This window comes from Thunnus maccoyii, chromosome 5, assembly GCF_910596095.1.
Source record: "Thunnus maccoyii chromosome 5, fThuMac1.1, whole genome shotgun sequence".
Lineage (NCBI taxonomy): Eukaryota > Metazoa > Chordata > Actinopteri > Scombriformes > Scombridae > Thunnus > Thunnus maccoyii.
The window spans coordinates 17,469,860-17,495,550 of NC_056537.1; the positions used below are offsets into that span (position 1 = coordinate 17,469,860).

The 25,691-nt window shown below is 39.5% G+C and overlaps 1 protein-coding gene across 7 annotated transcripts in view; it reads left to right on the forward strand.

Moving 5' to 3' along the window:
- Positions 1-25,691, forward strand: part of sema4ba (sema domain, immunoglobulin domain (Ig), transmembrane domain (TM) and short cytoplasmic domain, (semaphorin) 4Ba) — an 83,406-nt gene that overhangs the window by 21,054 nt on the left and 36,661 nt on the right. Inside the window, exons 2-3 of one of the 7 annotated variants that reach the window (XM_042410522.1) lie at positions 23,121-23,227; positions 24,152-24,422. The exons of 2 other annotated variants lie outside the window; for them this stretch is intronic. The gene's annotated coding sequence lies outside the window, so the exon portion shown is untranslated. Of the gene's footprint in view, positions 1-9,713; positions 9,843-17,637; positions 17,821-23,120; positions 23,228-24,151; positions 24,423-25,691 lie in introns of those variants that run through there. 4 more of the 7 variants (XM_042410525.1, XM_042410521.1, XM_042410527.1 and 1 more) reach the window with 4 other exon arrangements.

Here is a 25,691-nt window from a genome sequence, read left to right on the forward strand (position 1 = left end):
AGTACGCCTGCTGAGAGACGTCTGCTGAGCAGTAGTAGTTTCTGCTTGAAGGCTCTGATGTGATCAAACAGTTAGCTTATTATCTAGTCCTTCCCTTGGAGCTGAAGATTCAAAACATTGAGCAGCTCTTTGACGTCCAGCAGAAAAGCCAGGTCGACAATACATCGCTTATCCGTGGGCACTTGAATGTTACCTTCCTTTCTTGCTTGAAACACCCTGTTCTCATCACGCAGCTCAAAAAAATGACTTTCCCTCAGCTCAGCCATCTCATCTCCTGGTGGTACAGCACATCACCATACTGTGCATCCATCTCATCCAGCAGAGCCTTGAACTGACGGTGAGAAAGCGCCTTGGAACATGTATCATTGACAATAGAGACAACATCATGCATCACATTCTTAGGCCCGACTGATTTGGCACACAGCTGTTCTTGGTGTAAAATACACTGGTATTTTAAAACTTTTCCTCCCACATTGATGGACTTTCTCTGACACCAGCATAGCAAGATTTCTTCTCTCCCATTGCCGGGGCTCCATCAGTTGTAATGCCAGTCAGATTCGCCCACTTCAGATTGTTCTTTTCCAGAACTCTTATTCACTGCCAAAAAAATATCCACTCCTTTCGTCGTACCTGAAAATGTCTCGATACTAGCCAGCTCCTGCAAGACTTCAAAATGTTCACCGACTCCACGCAAAAACACCAACAACTGTGCAGAATCGGATATATCAGTGCTCTTGTCACAAGCTGGAAAAGGTGGAACATCCACTTGCTTTATCTCTGATTTGCTCACAGATGTCTTGAACCATGTCCTTGATGCAGCGGATAACGGTGTTCTAGGACAAGCTGATTTGGGAGAGAGCCTGTGTCTGATTAGGGTACACAGTTTCAGCAGCCACAGTCAGGCACTGTTTCACAAAGTCTTCACATGAAAAAGCTTGTCCACTCTTTGTAATCAGTGTGGACATCTGATAACTTGCGTGGGTTGCATTCTCTTGTGCTAATGACGGCTGCAACAAAGTACGCTGCTGAGAGTTAAGTTTAGCTAGCAGGTCACTTGCTGTCTTCTTATGGTCCACGCTGCTGTACTTTGAAAAAAGCAAGGGAATGTTTGATTTCGTATTGACGACGGATATTATATTCCTTCAAAACAGCCACTCTCTGTGTGCAAATGAGATAAACTGCTGCTGCTGAATTTATTTCTGTAAAATATAGTCATCTCGCCAATTTTTCTAAATTTCCCTTTTATCAGTGTGCCACTGTTTTGGTCGCTCTATCTTGACTAACTGACTCAAAGCCAGCGACGTAAGATACATGCACCGCACGTGAGCATTGCTTAACAAATAACAATATTAAAATACCCTCTATGATTCAGATGAGCAATATTTTATGATTATCACTCCCTTCTATTGTTGTGTAAAAATTATATTGAAACAAAATATTAAAAATGAAAAACAGAGGTGAAAGACAGAGAATACTGTAATTCTTCATAGATAAGACTTATATAATTTAATAGGGAAGCTTCACAGCACTGTGAAGTACATTGCCGTAAAACGGTAAAAATTAAGATTTTACGTCACTTTCAAAATAAGAAGAGAATAAACATGAGCTTGTCAAATGCCATGGTGGCCCAAAACAAAGGGAGCGCGGGCCAAATGTGGCTTGCGGGCCCCAAAGTGGGCAGCCCTGCTCTAGAACGACTGTCTTGAAATTACGTAGGTGTGTGAATTCTACATGGAACTATTTTCATTTAGGAGCTTATAATAGTTACAGTGAATGTCAGGATAATATCTTATCAGTCTCCTGATGCATTAAAATTCTATCTTTCTAGTCCCTGTGGTCTCTAGTGTGATGTATCCAGACAGTAAAAACAATCCTGTGTATGACAAAATTTAGAAAACTAGAAGTCAGGTTGAAGCTAACAAATTAAAGCATATATGACAATTCTGACAAGTCCTTTAGTTTTTTGTTATTATTGAACACTATGCTATTTCTTTTTGGGCCAGAGAGGACAGAAAGGATTACATGATACATTTTCATAACTCTTTCTGTAAACAGATAAAAAACCTTAATGATGTAAAAAGTCAATATTATGTTTACTTAGAAATTATTACAAATAAAAAAAATGTTTTACGTTGACCTATGATCAGATCTCTTTTGCACACCAAAATAAGATTGAGCAACATTTTTAAATGAAGTGACAGACATATAATTATTATAATAATAATTATTCCCCTCTAAACCTTTCCAATTGTATTCTCTTTATTCTGTTACCTAGATCTATCTGTATCAATTGATTAGCTATATTTTTAATAAAACTATATATTTTTTTACCTTGCACTGTAGTTAAAATAGGTTTTATTTTAATTTCTGAAATTGTTGACTTCTCAAAAATATGCCACTCAACAGAAACCAGTAATGTGAAACATACCTTTTATTTCTCCTCAAATGCGACTCTCATCTACCTGATGTGACTGAAGTATGTACTTGTGCCTGCACCACTGTTAGCATGCATCACATCCTAAATATTTCATGAAATGACTCAGGGTGGACTGATGATGAAGCCACTCTGAAGCTTATTGAAGCCCTCTGCACAGTCCTCTGCTGCATATACTGTATTATTATAGCAGTCTGTCTCAACATTCAGCTTGAGTGTTTGTCTCAACTCATTTCATTAAAGTGGATCACTGGGGTTTAATATTTATATATAGAAGGCCTATAGAAGACTCTACAGTTATTACTTAGTGTAATATGGCCTTTATTTTACACTGCGATAATCTGTACTGTTCTTATCTGGATAAATAAAATGAATATTGCTAAAATGAAATATTGGAAGGTGTAAATTCACTTGACAAATTTGACATTTGAAATGCATGAATCTATACATTAGATAAGATTAACTTAATAAGACTAACTGTGAAATTTGTAATTATATCCTCAGATGATCAGCTGTTTTAGGGGGTTGTTGTGTAAATTATACTGTAGCTAAACTGGAACTGTTTAAATGGACAGAGAACAGAGGAATCCTCTTAGGTGTTGATCAGAAGCACGCCCGCTGTGATCTTCAACTTAAAGTCGAGGACGCAGATTTGCTGTTTTATTGGATTCCTACCCTGTCATTAGAAGTGCGGCAGACAGACGCTTGCAGCAAATAAGCAGACTAGCAGTGTGCTTACAGTTCACTGTGCTCCTGACATACTTACTTTTTAAGTTGAGCCTTCAAATTACCATTGCTCAAATGGCTCATCTTAGACAGAGACAGAAAAACAGAATAATGTGTAGTTTGTGAAGGAGGGTTGACTCTGAATGTGGAGTAGGACTATTTAATCTTAGGGAATATTTAACCTGGAGGTCATCTGTTGTTGGTTCCTAGTTTGGACAAAAACAACTGTGAAAGCAGCTTAGTGGTCAGTGTCAGATGACCATCTGATGCTGATTTTATATTACTGATTTTACTTAATACAAAGACAGATACGATGGACAGATAAAATTAGCTATAACTTATCCTATTAGATTCACATTACCTGTGGACATAACAACAGTTTCTGACAGTGTAATTAGATCAGTTGAAATTGTGGCAATCCATTTTCACATTTGCTAGTGCTGACATGTTGACACTAAATGTTAAAGGCAGAAACGAAATTAATTGTGCATGCTAATTTAAAACCTGATTTGAATGATGTCTCGCAATTAAATTGTAAAGTTCCACCTGATTTTGGAAGAGCTTTTGCTCTTATCAACCTCTGCTCTAATGATAATAAGGATGAAATTCACTAAATTGGGTGGTTTTACCTCTAAATGTTGTATATTAATATGCAAGAGTGTATTAATATTCCAATATAGTAAAGGGAATTTATACAAATGTTATATTTAAATTATTTTTGACATTTCTATCTGCTGCATCGTGATGATCAAATGGTCAGGAGAGAGAAATAACATGCCAGTAAAATTCACATTCACTTTTATTTAAAGGAACTCTACTCTACTCAGTCACATGGCTTAAAAAAAAAGTCTTTTAAATTTCCATATCTTTTTTCAAATCCATAAACATGGTGATCTGTTTGATGTTGCCTGTTTCACCTTGCCGAGGGGCTCTTGGCTTTCTTTAGATCAGCCTAACAATGCTTATTGTAATATGCCTGCTTTGTCAACTCAGTGTGGTGACAAGAAGAGTGTTTCTTGGGGGGACGAGAGTGGGACGTGAATGGAGAGGCGAACATAATCGCAGTGTTGCCGAGGTAACGTAGAACATGATACTGCAGAGAGAGTCAGTAAACAAGGTGACTAGTTAGGCAGTGCTGTAACAGAGGAGCACAAAGTAGATACCTGTAGCCTTTTGACTCAGCATCAGAGAGGACAGATCTGCAATTCATGTAGTATTACACTAATATCAGGGGTTTCCAGAAAGTTGATCCATAATGGGTGTAAATTCATTCATATGGAGGAGGCAATGCTCCACATATCACTGCTATCCCCCAATACAAATAAGAAACTGTCCACATGTTTATGGCAAAATTATAATTATAGACAAACAAAAATGCAACAAGGTCAAGAGCCATATAAGTGTGCCATTCCCTCCCTTAGCCCCGTATCCTCATAATAATACACCTGTTTCAACTATGTCTGCTGACCAAAGCAAACTATATTAGGAAATGAAAACACCCAGTGACATCCATCACTAACTTCGGAGCTCTCGTTGGGTAAGGACAGCAAAATATTCATGTTTATAGTTTGCTGTCTGTAGTCAGCCTCAATAAAACGCATGGTCAAATACCAAAGAGTGGCATGATGGGACTGTGAATGTCCTACATTGTACCAGAGCTTTATCGGAGCAGCTGTGCCAGAGCCCCTGAGATCCTGGAGAAGGGTGCCAAGGGCGGGGCTCCGTTATCTCTCAGCTGTAAGCGCTATATGCTAGAGGATTAAGAAGACTATTCCAAGACATAGTAATAAGATGCAACTGCAGCTCTTCTTTTCTTCTTTTTACTGATGGCAGCATCTGCACAGGCTTCACTGCCTTATATAAGTTAGAGGCTAGAAATAAAGTTCCGATAAGCAATATTTGTATATCAAATGACACCCTTGCTGGTACTACCATTCCCAATAAGAATCAACACTCCACTTAATATTCCTTTGTAAAACGTATAAGGCAATAGTGTGATGGTTGTAAGCTAGGAGGTGTAGTGATGTGCACATTGATGTAGTCAGAGTTAACAAGAAAGACGGGGGTTTTACAAAAGAAAACGTTTATTCACAAAGGTGAGTGAAATCAGCTGCTCAGACAGCCAACATTTATTATCTGTGGTTGATAGAACAAACTGATTAGAGTCTGAAGGAAAGCTACAGTAACAGTAGTTTATCAAAAGTCACAAAAATTACAAAAGGGCAACATTTGACATGATTTGCTGATTACATTATTGTATGGATCACTCAGTTTTATGCAAATATGAGAAATAATTTCATCAGTTTATTGACCTTTTAAAGAAAAAGTATTTTTGTCTTTTGTAAATCATCATATAAAATGATACCCATGTTATATGTTAGCATTAATTAATATCTGTAGTTTGCATGTGCAAGACCAGTAGTAGTGTAAAGTATTAATCTGGCTGTTCTGATTAATATCATAAAAAATATTGGGGTATGTCTGTGCATTGCATTAACCGTTTCACCTTAAATGTCGTAGTTTTTTCCTGCAAAAAGCATGTGTTTCAGGCTTGGCGTGCTGCGCTAATACTAATATCACTCTAGACCCTCTACTGCGTGCGACACACAATGGTAATTTGTATGCCATGATGGTTGATTGTCCCTGCTGATCTTCAATGTCTACAGAGGGTGACAGTCAATAACCTTTGACCTTTTAATTTCAGAAGTAGTCTCCAGGGTTGGGGAAGGGGTGGGGGGAGGGGATTGAGGATGCTGCTGCTGTATGTTCAATCAACACCATGTATCACAGTTGACTACTTCTTCCTGCATGTGTTAAATCTGAATAATTCACTGACACCTAACCCTTTAGGGCATGTTTTCTCAAATTGGATTATGGAAATAGATTGCCTCTGTGGCTTTTGAGAAGACTTCTAGGCATGGGCGTAAACATTTCAATGTTCATAAGTGGTTAATTTTTGAGCATTTCATGTTTTTGTTAAATTTTCAGTTTTGTATTCTTTATTTTGTTTATATTTTGTTATATTTCTAAGTATTGTTGGACACTATTTTTATTAGTAATAGAAGTGGTAGTACTATAGATTCTAGAAGTAGTAAAAGTGTTGAACCATTTAGCCCAAAAGAGTTTAGCCATTATGATTTTTTTTTTGAATTTTCAGTCAGTGCTTGTATTGGTAGCATAACAATGCTTCAGATTGAATAAATGAATCATAAAAATGTATCCTAAATGCATTCCATGGAGCTGTGGTGAGGAATTTTTCAGAGATAATGAACATGTTGTAATGGGCACATCAATCAAAGTGTTGCCACATCTGTGTTTTTTATCTGATATCATAGTTAGTGGTTCAAAATTTCACATCCAGTTTTGTGTTGTAATGCCTACATTCAGTGTGTCTTTTGTCGTTTTTATTTAAAACCGCAGAAATAGCTTTTTGTATTCTTTGAAAGTATGATAGTCAAGGTCACACCCTTGTCTTACAATACTGCCATTGTTTTCTTCTTTTGCAATAAAGTACTTGAATCCATTTACAACTTTGAATCAGAGCAGCTCTTTGGGAAAGAAGCTTTTTTTTCATTGGGGAAGTAGAATGATGGTCTGTGTGCTGCCGCAATAATATCTCAAGGCTGTTGTCCCCTGCGGTTGTCAGGGGTTCAGCCAATTTGTGTTAGCAAAGGTCAGCTCCATTTTACTGTTTACATTCTGGGGTACCCTCCTTCCTCAGGCGTCATCCGCTGAATAGTGTCACACACACTGAAAATCACACTACATTGTCCGAGTACAGTCCGCATTCCAATCATCCTACAATACTTGGCATGCTGGGAATGTTTTATGCTCCATTTTAAAAATGAGAGACGGACAAAAGAGCAGTTGGACTGATTTTGTTGCCTTCACTGTCACACTTATTAAGGTCTTTGCCGTGCATACAGTGCTCCTTTATTTTCTCCCTCTATCGGGGTGTATTGTAACTGAGATGATATTGTTACTGTTTTTGTGAAGGTCACATCTGAAAGTTATGATGGTGGATCTCTATTCTGAGTTAGCTGGACTGTGAACAAAACAACACTTGGATTCAATACTTTTTTTTAAGTTTTAGGCCTATTTATTTTTTTTCAGCATACACAATACAACAACTTTTTCAGTTTCCATTTGTACAGGGAACATGACAGAGCACAGACTACAGATGGCAGATGTAAGTTGTCCATGGACATTATATGGGCCAGGCTCCATTCTTTAGCCGGCCATCAGGCCTTAAATTAGAGGTCTCTGTGGTCTGTCATTGCCGCCCTCCAGGGCAAGCTGTGTCATCCTCACTGCAGTTTTAACTGGTAACCTTCATTTGGACTTGACTGCCAAAACGTGCTGTGGCAGCTGTCCTTCAAGCTCAGGTTAAAAGCTTGTTTTCTTATAGTAAGTCGATCATTTGTCAGGTTTAGTCTGAAGTCTTGACTGGATGGTCATGAAAACCCATGGGTCAAAAGATATACATCAAAGCATGACAATAATAGATTATTTTTAAGTTTCGTTGCTGGTTATTACTATCTAGAATTGTAAAACCATACCTGTAAATCTGTGGCTGAGAAGGAAATCACACTTTGAAAACGATTTCAAAGTGTCCTTTAAAGTGGCAGATTTGTTAAAAATATGGCCAAATCATGTTCATCTGCTCTTCATCAGAGTCTGCTTACCTGTGGTGAGTCTAAAACTGGACCAGGAGCTAATACTTGGGCAGAGCTACAAAACATATTACAGTTTGATTTTTTTATATTATTTACTACGTTATTTACTTGAACATTTTGCTTGCTTGCTATGAACAATAGATCTATATCTTTCCGTAAACTGTTTATCTAATAGCTAGTCTAAATTGTTTGGGTTGTGACAAATGTCTCACTATATGAGAGAATGCAGCTACAGCCCATTTACACAATGCTTTACAGTCTGTTTCACTTAATCTTCAACTGGTGATCCTCTGCATACATTATATTTTGCAGATGGAATTATTATTAGTTGTAGTAATAACACAAATAATAACAAGTGGTCGGTCTTGCTTTAGTATGTTCACCAGCAAGCTTTGTATGTGCTCAGCAATTTGCGTACAATGGGTTTATTAGAGTTTGTGCTGGAAATGGCTGCTGACAGGGATTCTTTGGAACAGCTGAGATTCAAACATACAATAAAGGTGCAATGTATTTATTTGCAGATACTTTTATTGAAAGCAACATACAAATGAAGTACAATCCCGTCCACTGTCGATCAAGAAGAAGCCAATGTAAGCAAAGCAAAGAGCTAAAAAAGCTCTGAAGAGGTCTAAATTTGGTCAATATATCTCCATGATTTTAGTACCACAAGAGACCCCTTTCACATCATAGGATTTGTTTGTTTCAATGATAATATCAAAATATGTGCAGGTTTAAGTGCTTTCTGTTTACAAAAAAAAAGATCTCCTGCTCAAGTTGATTTACTTAGTCAATTTTTCTTCCAATCTCTGCGTACAATGACAGTTAGTCAGAAAATCCAAATTAGACACAAGATTTTTGCACTGTGAACACAACGGTTGATGTAGCTGGCAAAGGGAACACTGTCACTTTCTGCTGTTTGACTGAATGTACAGTATTTGGTTGAGCCTGGATCACCAATGTGTGTTCTTTTGACAGCATGTACATACTTGTGGGCGTGTGCTTGTATTTGTCAGGAAGTGTTTAGATCATGAGGTTCTGACTAACCATTGTTGTGAGTATTGTTGTCAGTGATGGTGGTCTGTGGTTCACCACTGTGTAGGTGGTTAGCAGCTGACCATTGGGTAAAGGCGACCATTACATCTGACCCATTATGGTCGGATGCTGCTTCCCATATGTGCTCAAAGCATCACCCTCTGAAAAAATTTGTCGTGACAACCCAGTTTAAATGTAATCTTTGCGAGCAGATGTAAAGTCCTGACAGTTGTACCTATCCATTTGCAACTGCCGCAAGGAATCTCAGTTGACCTTTTTCATAGGTTGAATATCAGCATGCTTAGTGAGCACTGGTAAGCAAGCACTGGTCACGCAATCAAATTACTTCACAGAACAGACATTATGTGGACTGCCATGCCCTGGACACACAGACATAGACATACACACACTCACACACACAGTCTTTGCCCCAAAGGGATAAGCCACATTATAGTGTACATCGTATTATATCCATTGTGACAACAAACCCAAGAGACGGTACAGATTTAAAAACAGTTGATGTAATTATTTCATAGGTCTGGCTCTAACCACTGAGGGCATTTTATAGTTATCAGATCATCAATATTAAATTTGGACTTGTGCGTGCACTGAAAGGAGCTCAGCAATGACAGAGAGAGTGCTGCTACAAGGAGCACCTCCTTTCCTCCGTCCACTCCTCTCCCACCCTTCCACAGAGGCAGCCTATGATGTAATGCTCCTGCTGCTGATAGAGCAACCCCCTCTCCTGCTTTTTTTTTTTTTTTTATATATTTTCTCCCCTCCCCTTCTGATTCGCTACTGCTGCCGCTACTGCTCTCGCTGGTGGTGATAGTGGTGGTGGATGCGTGCGTGCGGTGCCGGTTCAGCTGCATCCCTGGGCATCTCTCGGGATCCCTGCAGAGCTTCTTTTCCTCTGTCACCACTCGACCGAGAGCCACTCCTACTGAGCACTGCAAGTCCTCTGCTGATAAAAGGTAATTCTTCTGGCTCATGACAAAAGAAATTCATTGTAAAAGAGAGGGAAAAGGGAGTAGAGAGAGTAAAATAGGGAGTGATAGACAGAGGGTTGAGTGAGTGTCCAGTTAGCTGCTGAGTAAATTGGTCTGGTCGCTGAAAGCTTCTTGTCGCCACGGCGCTGGATGCCATGGAAATTGCTCCCTCAGTGTGTGTGCATGTACTGTAGTATGATGTTGGTTTCCATGGTAAAGATGAGACGGATCTCCATGCTGGCTGAGAGGTAATTCAGCATGTCTTGCGGTGCGCTACAATTACCTTTGGTGTGAAGTGATTTTTTTTTAAATGCATATTGTGAGTGAGATTTTTTTGTTCACTTCTGTTAGTATTTGTTAAAGATCACAGCTCTGTTGTACTTTTTTTTGTTTTTAGAAAAATAGATCAAATTAATTCTCACTTGAAACATATGTTGATTTTTTTTTTTTTTTTTCCCCCGCACTCTACAAAAACCGGGCATGTACAAAGACAGTCATGTAGCCGAGATGAATGATGCAGTGGGTGTTATCTGCATGCAGATTTTTGACTGCTTCAGAAATAGGAGATGATTTACGGTGCGTTACGTAGATGCTTAATCAGACACTTTTCCTTCACCGTCACTGACTTTTAACGGGATATGTAGTTGTAGCACAGGACCACAGTGGGTTTGCTGAGTTTTCAGGAGTTGCTTTACCTTAACTCTTGCTCTATATCAGATGCCAAGTTAATATTTTATGTCTCGTCTGCCCCACATGTAGATGGGGTCATAATTTATTAATCCTCAGGATTTTCCCTGGGTTTAAATCATCACTCATTTCTACTTCCTTTTGTTTAATGCCATCCTTTCATCTGTTTAGTTACAATGTATTGTAATTTCTCTCAGTCTAGTGTAGATTGGGAGTATATGACACACCTCTTTTGCTGTAGTTGGCTTGATGAATTAACACTTATCTAAATCACAATCTCATTAGTCCTTTGGGATCAGGATGTATTCTGCAGAACAGTCCTTGCTTGGATTAAGCCAAGGGAAACCATGTGGTAATATTAGGGTCATTTTATGATTTCCCCATGGGGTAGGGGTCATGTTTACAGTGAAGGTAATTGGTCTCAGAGACACAGCGAGTACAGAGCATATTATCCTTGAGGCCATTATTCTTCTGCATTTGCTGAAAAATAGGCTTTGTAGCCACAGCATGTACGTATGTAATTAATAGACAGCTGAAACTAAAGGCAAACGTTCCGCTTGTCAGTTTCACCTTCGTCAGCATCACCAGAAAGACAAGGTGACGACACCAGTGGAGTATTATTATGTACTGCAAATGTATTGAAAATACCTACTGAGGATGATAAAACCATTGGGACTGTGTCAGATATTGGCAGTGGTCTTTGTCTTGTCTTTGTGTTTGACTTTAACCACCTTTTCTTCCATTCTCTTTGTAAAGTAAATATTCTTTTTCATTTTTCTGTATTTCGGATATGTGACAGGTAAATGTGGTAAATCTCTTCTTTAATCTGCTCTGAGCATTTTTGGTCCTAGTGGGGGTAGAATTCCTCTGACTGCTGTCGTGATGGGTGATATCTATCCTTTCCTCCATTAGCTATATCCACTTATTCTTTAGAGGGTTGTGTGGGGGCTGGAGTCGATCCCAGCTGACATTGGGTGAGAGGCGGGGTACACTCTGGACAGGTGGCCGGTCAATCACAGGGCTGACACACACAGACAGACAACTATTAAATGACAGTGATTCATCAATTCATCCTTTGGTCTATAAAACATTGGGAAATAGTGAAAAACACCCATTACAATTTCTCAAAAGCCCAAAGTTACATAAAAAAATGTAAATCTTGTTTTGTCTGACGAACAGTCCAAAAATTCCAAGATAGTTCATTTATTATAATGTAAAGCAGAAGTAAAAGCAGCAAATTCTCAGCTTAGAGAAGCTGGAATCACCAAATATTTGGCTTTTTTGCTTGAAATGATTCATTATCAAATTTATTTTCTGTCGGTCAACTTATCTTGTCATTGCAGCTTTAATATCGTGAAGGTACACCTACCACAGTATAAAGAGTATAGAAAAATCTTTTAGGGTTGACAAATTTATATTGCCTCATGGTAAGGTCATATTGCCTACCCCTAGTTGAAACATTTCAGCACACATATATATGCCATTAGGTTTGAGAAATTATGTTGTTGGATTGGTGAATCAAGTTTCATGAAACAAATCTTGATTAAATTCCCCTGCTGCTGGACAGAGACATGGTTGCTACTGTATGTGGTAGTGGGGTGTGTATGTGTGGGGGAGGGGGACCTGAGGTACGAATTACAGGAAAGTTGAGCTGCTGCCATGGACATGGTGGGCCACCTGAGGAGCATCCGAGCTGTTCCTCTTGCTCTGTCTGTTGAATTTCAAGCAGGCCTACTTCCTTTGGAGCTGTGCCATTGGCTCTGGTTTGACAAATGGGTAATCCAATAAATAGTTTGGCAATCAAAACTACTTTGTGCTACAAACATTTGTCTCTTCATAAAGATAAACACAGGGATTGAAGGGGAAAAAATCCACATGCAGCGCAAGCTCACTACAGAGAGCATGATGTGATAAGTCACACATACAGTATGATGATGCATTGGACATGTGACAGGCAGTGCTGGGAACTCCAGTCCGACTTGTGAGTAACAGGATGATGACATAGAGAAAATGAGCATGTATGCAACAGTGTAATAAAAGGGGCAGAGGTGAGTCACATACATGGTTGAAAAGCTCTCACACACAAACACACCCCAGGGATTGTTCATTGGCATCACCTGCTTGCCATAGGGCACTCATCCCACAAACCAGCTTTGCGAGAGAGCTACTGTGTCCGAGGTGGAGGAGTAATGTTTTTGGTTGTGTCATGTCGTGCCATCACAGCATCATTTTTTCCCCAAAAGACAAAGCACAGGATCAGCAACCTCATCATCCCCCATACACCAGACCATCTGATAGGAGTGTGATTGATCATATGCTGGGTGTACTTTACACCATCCAACGTGCCGAAAAAGTCGATGCCAAAATGAGTCACTCACCTCAATTGCGGGTCACACTGTGCCACATCAGCTAGTCCTTTTTTTCAGCTCATTCACCTTCTCAGTATAATTAAAAATGGTAAGTTTAAAATTAGATTCAAAGTTTTTTGTTCAGTAGAATTACAGGACAAACCCATGGTTTGGGAAAAGTTTAACATAGGGCTGCAACTTCCTCTGAATGTTTCCACTGTCAATCATAAATCATTTGGTTTTTAAATGTCAGAAAAGTCCCAACATAGTGAAGAATACCCATTATAATTGCTAAGCCCAAGGTGACAACAAATGCCTTTTTTGTCCGAGCAGCACTCCAAAACCTAAAAATATTAATTTTAAGATCACATAAAACAAAGAAAAGCAGCAAATGGTGACAGTTGGGAAGCCAGAATAAGGGAATTTGTGGAATTTTGTACTTAAATGATAAATTAGTGTAAAGATAATCCAAAATGTTTCAGGACATCCTAAGAATAAGTTACCTGAATGTTGAATATTTGTGATAAGTCCATTATTGCCTTAATAAAAAGCAGTGGCACTCTGGCGCGTCAGTTATTACTCGCTCTCGCTGTGTAGCTAAACATTGTTCAAACCTCCAAAACCTATTTTTAAATTCTAGGGGAGATCCCAAAGTTTCCAAAGTTTGGGGAAATGTGTATGAAGTGTTTCCATTTGATGGCATGTGCGTAACAAAAACCGAGGCTGGGGTTTGAATCCAAAAAAACGACGATGAGTGTGCATTTCAGAGAGGAAAAACTGGGTGCTCAACCACAAAAATATGAATCAGTGATCAAAATAGAAAAAGGTAGCACACCATCAAAGCTTGGGTTTTAATATTTCTCTCAGTTTAAACATCATTCAGCTTCAATGAAGAGTTGTAACAAGCTGATACTGTCAGACAATGTGGAATATGATGATTTTAACAACATTAAAGCTACTTAAGAGTGTATCTTAAGAAGACTTCATACAAATAATAGCACATCAGTGTTTTACAGTGACTTGGCATTATATTAAGATTGAGATGAACCCTAACCCAAAGGACAAATGGAAGTGGTGTGAGGACAAAGTAAGCCCTTTACTGAGTAGTTTTGACTGTGAAAGGTGTTTTGGTTTAGAACTCAGTTAGTTTGTTTGCTGGGATTTTCCTTTTAGCTGTTTGCGCTGAACAGATGCTTGAATTAAGTGCCAACCATGGCCCTGCTGTTACTACGCAACTACCGACAACCTGTAAGATGCACAACAGTGTTTTGCTAAAAGGTGAAATATTTTTAATTTGTTCACAGTGATTTTAATGTGGTTTCTTCCTGCTGGAAAAAAAATACAAGGAAAAGAGGTCGGCACTTCAAGGGAAACTATTGGTTGCCACAAGGCCATATGTAGCCTCAGCATGGAAAGGCAGAGTACATTATCTTAAAATGTGCAGTTTTTTGTACATTACTCTGATAAATCTATAGCTGCTAAGATGAAAGCAAGCGTTAAAGAGGAAGTGAGCAAGGTTTGTTTTTGTCTGTCACATTTAACTAGCACATGAATCACAAAATTACAGTGTTTCAACACGTTGGACAGGGCCGTGATAACACATGATTACAATAAAACTGAGATTCATCTTGATGACACAGCCAAACAGAAGAAATAGAGGTGATAACATGAAGCTGAGAGTTAGGCGCTAGTGTTGCTAAGTTGTCTTCAGTGCTTCTGTCAGCCTCAGTGACTCTAAGTAGCCGAGTGCTGCTATCTGGCGTGTTTCCATTAAGCTAATATGTGAAACAGGAGGGCTTATCGCAGCGCTGTAATTCCTAGACTGTTATTCATTTATATAGAATGACCTGTCAGCACTTCTGCCAGCTGTGAATGAAACACGCAGCAGAGAATGATCAAACTAGCACTTTCATGTTATGTTACTGGAGTCTCAAAAGCTTGGAGTACACCACAAGCTTAAGTGTAGCCTAAATGTAATTGTAAATCGTTTGCAACTACTGGACATTTCTGCTTTTTCTAATTGTAACTGGTAGGGTGCTCTTTGTGTGGAAGTCACGCTGAATGGAGGCAATGAAAAGCGACATTTTGAGAACAGCCACATTAACAGGGTCACAAGCAATGAAAAAGGCCAGGCTTCATCTGTTTGACTGGTCTGAGCCACGTGTTTAGACGTCTGCCGGAGGGGGTTTTTATGTTCTATGGATTGTTTACAAAAGGTCGTCTGCATGGCAGTAGCAGGTGGTCGCACTCAACTAGAGGTGTGTTACCAGTGCAAGGCAGCGGGTCTTTTGATAGGGACAGAGGTATCTGACTGACTGTAAATAAGACATCCACAGAGTATCTTTACTGTGGCCTGAGTGTGTCTCAGGTGACTGAGAGGAATCTTGAGTCTGCACAGATACACTGAGCCGACATTCAGAATCCTAACACTTCAAACTTGGCATTGCGTCTCCCTCCTTAGCAGTTGCCTAAAGTGTATAATTAGCATCTGCTATTTTAGAAACAGGCGTCCCCGTCTCAACGCCCCGCTATCTTATGCTTCTCTCTATTTACCCTGGAAATATTTTCGGAGAAGGCATGTGAAGTTATTTGGTAACACTTCGCTTTAAAAGGACTTTTTAAACACTCTGTGGTATATTCTTTAAAATATGCATGCACATCACCTTTTCTTTCTATAATAACACTAGAATAAATGCATATGAAACATTTTATTAACAAACTCAAGATAGTTTTATTATTTTTGAGATACAAGTAACAAATCAATCTATGGTTTGTTTATCAAAATGAAGAGCCTTTATGTGGTTCATTGAAGCTGAGTGTCCCGTTTTCAGTTCATGAATCAGCCCCTTCTGAGACTTTGTTGCATCCGTTCTGTTGTACTTTCAGTGTCGTGGCCTGAAAACGTTGTCCTTGCCCGTATTTTGTGATTTGACATTGGACATTGCAGTAAGTCATAGAATACTACATACTGTGTAAATGGTACCACATTTGAATTTTGCTTTGTTTGAAGAAATATTTGCAACTGCAACTTTAAAATGTTAAATGTGCAAGAAATATTTAAGCATTCGTTCTATTTTACCACAGGGAGTTTATGTTTAAATTACAGTTTGAGACTTTAATCAGGTTGCTGTATCTGCAATGTTACAAATTAACATGTAAAATGTAAAAAAAAAAAAAAAATCCCTATGAAGAAGTAAAAATGTTAAAAATGAATGTACAGTATGAGTGAATGTACCAACATTTTTTACAGATGGGCAGTAATGGGCCCCTGTGAAACCAGATGTGTACTTTTTGATCCAACAAAAATATCAATGTAGTGATAGTTAAAGGCTGAAATAAAAGGCGCCGTACCAACCTTACAGCCTGCAGTAGGTGTGGTGATAGAAGGTTTATTTTTTCAGTGAGTATTCAGCACTATCTCATGTTTAGTAATCAGGTGCAAAAGGTTTGAAAGGGATTTTTCTCAAGTTCAAAAATGTTGTTGGAATATTGCTGGTGCCTATTAGTTGAAAAGGATACCTTAAAACATTTGTATGTTTTTGTACTTTTGATGGTGCAAGTAGTCGGGGTACAAAAAGAAAGAATATCATATTGTACCTGTGGAGAGTACTGCCCTAGTGATGAGCTTTTGAGAGGTATAGTTCTGGTCGTCTTTTTTGATAGTGTTGGTGGTGATTTTACATGTTGTAAAAAGTTTAAAAAACAAAGTGAATGAAATCATTTATTGATTTCAAGCTCACAAATCATTCCCAGCATGAAAATCCACGTCCTCTGATAGCAGAATTGAAGTTTTAGGGTCTGATTAGTGCGAACAGTCCATTATACTCAGAAACTTTTTGTCAAAACAGACTTTTATGAAGGTTTAACTTTCAAGATGTTTAACTTCCCTCTGATAATAAATACACAGAAAATGATTAGTTGATGACCGGGATTTTAAGACTGAAAGATTTGGTTTATTTTTCCGGTGGCTTGAAGTTACTGGTAATTACAATCATTAAAGTAGTCAGTCTTTATAGGGGTGCAAACAGCTGGCTGAGAATCAAACATCTGCAGTCCATAACAAGGGAACCAAGCCTCAGGAGAGCAACAACAAAAAAAAAAAGAAAAAGCTCCAAGGCTACTTTCAATATGATTATGCCTTTGTCTCACTTAGTGGCTGCTTACGTAATTTCAGCTAAGTCATGGTATGTTGCATGAGCGTTTTTCTTGTGCGACCTCAAAATGTGGCTTTAGCGCAAGGTTGTGGTGATTTCTCCAATTAAACAGTCAGCAGTCTTGTGACCAGAAAATCATAGGATGAGATTTTTTTAAAAATATATTATTTGCTTGCTATAATGTTGTAAAGGGGGAGAAAAAAGCTCAAAACAGCTCATTGATTACCTTATTGATCTATAGGTTCTTTAGGGTTTATGCTACAGTCTTAAAAAAAACTAAATGATCAAACAGAGTCATAAAGTCTTGTTTTGTTTTGTTCTTTTTATGAGGACACTTGGTTCTTATTGTTCCTCTGCCCTGAACCCTCTGAAATAGTTTCCTAATTATATTGTGTCAAATACCCTTTAAAACATAATGATGCTCCAGAATATTTAAACTTGCACATTGGCAGTTAAAGTCAATCATGAGTAAAGATCATGCTGATGTGTACCTCCCTTCTGCTCCTCCCTCCTTCTCTGATCGTGTGTAATGGGAGGAGCTCCAGTGTGTTGAGTGGCAGAGGCGGGCTGTAGTACGACACGGTGTCAGGGAGAGCGAGAGTGTGGACTTGCGGACTCAGAGCAGTCATCTCCCAGAGCTTTCAACTCTGCTGTTTCTGTGGATTTTCTTTTGACACTTCCTGGAGGACGACTCATTCTGTCTGTGTCACCTGTGGGAAACCTTTTTTTTAGATCCAAAGAGAGTTTTGGTTTCACGGCTGAGTGGGACAGAGCGTAAGTACTGGTGTTACAGAGACTACCCTTGTGTTCATTAACTGTGCAGTGCCTTGGCATCATGAATCATTGATGTGAGTACACTGCAGCTCCGGTTACCTTTTGAAATGAAGCCAGGATAACCTGTCGTTTTCTTGTTAGAGAATTATAAACTCTTTATGACTGAGCCTGCTTGAGGTTTGTTGTTAGTTTCCCTCCTTTAAAGGGAAAAGTGGGTGTGAGCTGACACGAAACAGCCCTCAGTCCCCTCCAGTAGGTCTTTATCACAAGGTGATAGCAGGGCAAGGGGGTCATTAAAGATCCAGTCTGAGTGCAAGCTTCTTTGTGTGTTTGTGTGTGTGTCTCATGCTTGTATTTGTGGGTGATTGTGTATGTGTAGGAGCTACCCTTGCATTATGAGATGTTGGTCTTGGAGTCATTTTCTTTGGAAACACAGCTATTAACCTGGGTGTGTTTGTATTTTTAGGCTTTCTAGCTTGTGTGTGTCTTAAGTAATGCAGCAAAAAAAGAAAAGAAGTAAAAAAACAGAGGATGGCCCTGACTCTTCAAGCTAAAGCACAACTTAAGAGTGAGCCTGTCACTGGGAGTGGGGGCCTCTCTCCACAGATAGAAGTTAGTCAGTGCGGCGGCCGGTGCACCCACATCCTCCACCAGTTAACAAAACTCTCTGTGCACCTAGAGGAGTGTGGAAAAGCTGAACCAGGAACAAACATAAACATGAGCACAAAGTTCTAGTTGGTGCGTCTGTTTGTGATGGTTGAGAGCCAGCTCAGTAAAACTGGTGAAGTTTTTGTGTCGTGACACTAATAAGGAGTTCATGATGTGATGTTAGCAGCTACAAACATAAGCATCAGGTGTTTTGTGTGTTTGTGTGAAATTCAGATCTCACCCACACGCTGCTGGCAGCGCGGTTGAGAATAATGCCAAATTGTTAGATGTGTGGGTGGTAGTTAATGGGTAGAAACCATAAATGGAAAAGTTTGTTGAAAGTCAATGAGGAGGTCAAGCCAAGATTTTTATTTACTCTCGTCGCTTACTCTTGACTGAGCACTGCCAAGTACCTTTTACTTGAAAAGTGCTCAAGCTCCTTTTCCTGTGTCATTAGACTTTGACAGAGCAAACAGTGCTCTGAAGCAATAAGAGAATATGTTTTTTTCCATCAAGCATGTGGGCTTCGGTTTTATTAGCTGCACATAGTTTCCCAAGAGGAAAATCAGCATCAGTGACATCTTATATACTGAACATACCCTCAGGGCAGCTCGATATCCCTCTCAAAAGCCTGTCTAGCTTGTACTTAATAACAGGGCAGCTGGACATGTGAGATAACCCTCCCAACCAAGCTTTTCACACAGACACAGATACTCAAATTAGCAACAAACACCCAACAGTGCTTGAATAAATAGGAGCTTTCATGAATTTTTGAGAATGGCTGATTACTCCACAAGAGGGTGGAATAATCAACCGAGCTATCTCGTTTACGACAGAGAGAGTTTTTGTTTCATGTCCTCGTATATGGAGATTCATCTGTCCGCTGTAGGAGAAAAGCCTGTCTGTGCTGACCTTGGCCTGCTGTTTTCTTTTGGTTTGATCCACAAAGAAAACAGCTGGCAGTTGCATTCTGGATACCGGCGGCCGTGACAATGAACTGCCTGTATGATGCTGTCAGAAAAGCTTTGGCTCGTTGGTAAAGCATGGTGCCTGTTATATCAATATCTAAAATCCAGACCTCATCACAAAAATAGATTCCATGACATGTTGCTAGTGACTTGCAGAGGATTCCTGTATTCAGTCAGTGTTGCAGAGTTTAACTGGAACACTGAAACATTTTTTTTTTTTTTTTTAGAGTGAAAAATGTATTGATGCAGCGCTGTTCTGGATCAAGTTTGCTGAAAGGAATGTAGCAAAAGGATAAAATTATGCTTTTGTGTTGTGAAGCAGCTCAAAGCAGTGAGCAACCTGTTGCAGATTACTAAATCTGTTCAGAGGAAAAAAAAGACAAAGAAGAAATAAATCATACTCATCACACAGTTTTATCACAGCTTAATCCCCTATGCTGGCCCCATATGCACATGTTTCCATTTTGTCAGCATATCCCAAGGGCATTTTCTCAGCATTAGGCTACTCTGATCCTTCTTCTTCATCTGTTTATATAGTCAGGTTGACTCTGTCATTGTGTGTGTGTGTGTGTGTGTGTGTGTGTGTGTGTGTGTGTGTGTGTGTGTGTGTGTGTGAGAGAGAGATTTTTCCTTTTTGACTTTTTTTATGCACCGTTTTTCCCTAAATGATGGTTTGGTGTCACAAATGTGACGTTTAGATGTCATGCCACAATAACACAAGTTTAAACAAAGCATACATTCAATTACAGGCTACAATTTATATGACAAGAGCATAGCTGAACTGGATCATAGTTTCGATTATACCATTATTTATTTTAGAAAAATCCAGGTATGCAGTTTAACTTTAGACAAAATGTTGCTTGCTGACTTCAAAGACAAATGCTGTTCTCACTGTGATAACACATCATAGACCAAATAAAAACAGCTTCTCCTAAAATAAGAATTTGTCTTCACTAATTACTCTGCAGAACAGAGAAATGGTATAGATATTTTTTTTTTTTGTTAATTTTAGTTATGTAGAAACCTGCTCACCATATTAAGTTGGCATCAAATTTGTAAATGTGTAGAATGCAGAAAGGAAAGTCGTCAAAAATGTGGTTTAGGTCATTTCTGCTATATTAGTGTGTGTGACTTGTGTCAGTTTAACTCTGGGGATGGTAATGAGTGATGCTGGTAAAATGTTTCCCTGACAAAATAACCTCACAATGTCTTGTTCTGCAGATTTTTGATCATATCACATGATCTTCATTCTTCATTTTCATGCTGTAATTGGAGATGTTAAGATTTCCATTTTTTCTCAACATTTTAAGGGCCTCTCATTTGTGTTACCTCAAAAATTGAAATTCTGAGTTTATTCTTGACCTTGGAAACAGCAGTTGACAAAGCAATCTTTCAGTCACATAATCTTTAGATCTTGTGATTTGATCTGACTTCTTTTCTGTTTCTGTTTGTGCTGACTAAAATGAGCGAGAAAAGGGTTAATAGCAGAGGCAGAGGAGGGGTGGGCTGTGGAGTGGCCAGCCACTTGTAACCTAAAGGTTAAATACAGGCCTTCAGGGAGTCCTATTACTGTGTACTCACTGATGGGAACTCTGCAAACATGCATTCTGGGAGCACAGCGGGCTCCTCTGTTTATTCCCAGTCCAGCACTGTGCCACGATGTGGGAAATGACTGTGGACATGGAACATGGCCAGATCGCTGTGTTTGCTCCAGTGTCACAGAGACCCCTCAGATTTGACGTATAACCCGTACAAAACACACACCAAAACATGTCACATACGTATGAAGAGCTCCGGGGCCTCGTCTCTATTCACGCAGTCTCATTTTAACTGTACACAAGCCTGTGAAACAACCATGTGGAGTATGTTTACACGTATGTCAGCGTTTCTCATGTGCTGGTGTAAGAATTACAAAATTGTCTTTTCAGGGTGTGTTTCCATCACCCTTCATCTCACACCTGTTCCTCTTGCATGTTACATGTTTAATAATAAAGTTCTATTTTAATCCTCAAAGCTATGTGAGCATCTACACTCCTGACACTTGACCTGAGGGACAACTATGAGGCGTCACATGCAGCAAACGTGCGTCAGGTTGTTGTTAGCTGTCGGATATGTATGCGTGCTTCTTGACATGAGAACGAGAGTAGGTCTGATTAATGGAATCAGCCTCCAACTCAGCCTTGTTTAGCAGGCTGTCCCTCCCCCACCACTGTGATTTGATATCTCTGAGCATTCCAGGTTGTGCCCTTTACTCTGCTAATGGTGCTACTGACCCTTTCAGGCATTCCTGCCGTAACTCTCTGATCACAGGCGTCTAATTGCCTCACTGTAAACAAGTTGTTCTGTCTTTTAGTGTTATCGCACAGTACCATCCTTTCTTAAGAGGTATGTTACAGGGAGATATTTGATTCACATTGATTAGTTGAAACTTTTCACTCCACTGACTGACAAACGCACTTGTTCTTAGCTAACCTTGGACACAAATAGTGCTGGGTGTTTCACATGCTTTTCATTCAGACATCCTTGCTGAAAGTTATGAATGAGAAATGTGCAAAGGAGGATGACAGGAAGGTGGAGAGATGAGGGTATTTAGTCATTTCATGCTCAGCTGAGATCCATAAACAGTGCAAGGTGGGTGTAGTGAGCGTGCACAATTTATACTCCATCAACACTCCTCACTTTGGCAGTCTGGAAGTTTGTAATGCCACCTTTTTTGTGTTGTGCATGGTGTCCCCCCCTTGCGTGATGTAACCCTGGAGCCTCTTGCCCCAAAGTCAAAGGCTTTGCTCAGATCTGCTTTTTTTATGGTAAAATCTGACTTTAGTTAGCAGAGTGTTGGCTTGTGCATAGCTGTGAGTATGCTTCATCCGAAGTGCTTGACAGGTGTTGAACAGCCTCTGAAACTCCCTGCCCCCCACACCTTTACAACATCAGAAGAGGGGGAGTTGTGTCTGAACATTTTTGTAACTTTCTGAAACTGACAAAGCAACAAGCCTGCCCACTTCATGCAGTGATTGGCCATGAGAGAAAGTGGAGATAGGAAATATAATAGAATATAATAAAATATAACTTCACTCCTAAGGTCTTCTTTTTCCACACAACTATTTCTGTCACTTTTCCTTTGTACAAATGAGTCACGTTGCTCCCCTCTCTATGATGGCCAGCTTTTCACTCCCTTCAAGTGTAACCATTTGGAACAGCTCTAAACCCTTTTGCTTGTTGTACAGACTAGTTTCTATCAAGGGTACCCCTGTCCTGACAACTCAAAGATTTGCACGATTGTGGCAAAAAGTACTGGTTTCTTTTCAAAATACATGTTCAGACTGATCTTTATATGACACAGTAACATAATCTCTTTTCCTCAATGCGTTATGCCTCTAGTCTGAGAGATGGAAATAGAGATAGAGAAGGGGGTTAAATGGAACAGACCACAGGACAGCAGCAGACTAAAAGCTTCCTGTGGCAGAACAGAGTGCAGGCCAGACCTGGCAGACAGGCTGGCAGGGCAGATGTTTTAGGTGAGAGGCACAGTAGATAGCACCGTCTGAATAATTCATCAGATTGGATTGAAGATGTGATATATTAAGACACAGCACAAGCCATTTTATGGCCTCTTTCAGCACTTTTTGTGCAGCGTGAGTGGCTGCAGGGCTCAGATCGCTCTCTCTGCTTTCTCTCTGGCAGTTATCCACCAGAGTCTGGGCAGTCGAGGAGACAGTTAGAGATGTGCTGGCTCTGGGTCTAGTGAGGCCTCCAGACATCTGGAGGGGATGAAGCTGTTCAGCATGCAGGTGCAGTTTAAACTCACAGGAACTAACACTGTTGATGTTTTTTTTTCCTCAATATGACTTCTACTTTGGTCAATGAGTCTTACAGGTTTATGGCACAGAGAATGGATACATGCTTCCCAAATACACTGATTGCATGTCAACTTGTGCATAACTACTGTAGAATATGTGCTTGTGTACGATGATTGTACTCTTGTTAAATTCTGAAGTAATGGTGTCAGACCTTTTTAGTTGGAGGTCATTATAGTACTGAAGAAATATGCAGAGGTATTTTCCCAGTATTACTCATAAGATGTCTTGGTGAAATTCAATTCTCTCAGTAATCTTACCTCCTTTCAGTTTATACTAAACAAAAACTTAACTACACAAAACTGCACAAAGCTAATGCCCTCTTGGTGAAGTGCAGATGTATTAAAATTTGCTTTTGATAAAGAGAAATGTGTTCACAGTCTGAATTCTGGCCTTTCTGTTTGTCCATTTCTCCTTTATGTGAAGTTTGTGATATAGTCAATACAAGTCTGTTTATTCCCTTCCTGCTTATGGGTCAGATTAACGTCCCTATAGTTTATAAATAATGTGATGAATCACTTGCTTTCCCTGTGGTAACGTCAGAGAACTGCGTAAGTTGCAGAGAAGGCTATTCGTTTTTGGGAATTTAGTGACGTTAGGATACTTACAAAGTGTAGATGTTTGCTAACATGAGACCTGAATGTTTTCCACTTAACCACTTCATCTTTTTATACGGATATCTTTGTAAGCCTAAGTGGGACTTTGACCCTTTGTACCATTTCTAGTTTATAGGGAAGATGCCTCATCCTTTTGCAAATCTTTTTTTCCAGATCTTCTTGGAAAAAACTACATCTGAAAGTAAAAGGATGATTTATTATTAACTGGAATTTCATAATTCATTGCTTTCTGTCTGTGTAGTTGCAACATAGCTGAATGGCCCTCACCTCTAAGTTGTGAAAGAAGGTGAAGATGTCTGAGGATATGCTACGTGCTCTGATATCACAGTGCGGAGGCTCAGCTTTCTAGTAACACATCATTTCACCTCCATCTCTCCATGACATCAGCTCCCATCTACACGCATCCAGCTGTGGGGGCTGGGGCTCTGTATGGACGTGTCAGGACTCTGATTGCATTTGAAACACACACTGTATGTGTGTAAGTGTGTGTGCTTTTCACTACAAACAAAGAGGTACATGAACTTTAAGGGTCCTTTTGAAGAGAAGCGCCATTCTCCCAGCTAACTCATGAGAGCATTCTGGCAGTGAAAACTGCGTTATTGTTATTTTATCCAAACTTTTTACCTACCTAGAATGAATTAATTCATTTATTCATCTGCACAGTGATTAACAAATCATGTGATGTAGGATATCTGCCCGTATACGTACCTGCAGCCAAGCACACTGAACTCTGTCATCTGATAAGTTGCTAATCCCCTTATTATGCTTGTCTGCTTAAATAGAGCAGCCAGTCAGCCATTAAATCATGTAGCCTAGGGATCAATGTGGCCCCCATAATTTTGTTGTGTGCTAGGTCGTGTACAGTATGATTGAAAGGGAAAATGGGAAAGGGTGCAGGGAAAATGTGAAGTATAAACATAAAATTAGACCTAAATGAGTAACGCTAGCATGACAAATTTGCCCTTGAGTGACTGCATTAGCATGGTGTATAGGCTGATACTCTTGAGTGACAAGAGCTCATCTCCCCCGTATGGTTTTCCTGATACGCTGCCCTCATAGGTCAAATCTGGTTGTCTAGGATATTGGATGTCAATGATTGGAATTTACCCCAAATATCAGTATGGTAAAGGATTCACAAGATGGCTTGGATGACTGGGATACCAAGGCCTAAGTGACTCCTGAAGACTTAGAGTAAAGAATGTGCAGCCTGCTACTGATCTTTGCTAAGTGAGGTCACTGCATGTGGGGGGCAGCTGCCCCACTCTCAGACCCCACATAAAGAGGACAGCCCACTCCCCCAAAGATATTCTAATGTGGCCTATCTGTCAAATAAAGAGGGCAAATAGGGAGGATTTGACTTGTGCTTGATATTTTTAGACATGTGGTTGTGATTGTAGCCAGAGATGAACGAGTACAACCGCAGGCATCAGACAACATCTGTACCGTATTTGTTGCCCCAGGATCAGTTGTTCATTTGTGTTCTCTATCTCATGAACTTGATTTGGAGACTATCAGACAGGCAATCTTTTCGCTATCAACCTATTTTGAAATTCCCTCGTTATGCTCACAGAGCACTATATGCCATCTGTATCCCCTAAAAGTTGTCTTCTGTCTTTTATCTGAGTGTAATGTGACTACAAATGAAAGGAAATCTATAATGGCACTTTGAGCGTTGTGGCTACTTAAATTAGTTTTAGCAATATGCAAATAATGACCCCAAGCAAAAGACATAGCCTATCCTAAAATACATTAATATCTAAAAAATTACAAATAAGGAGCTA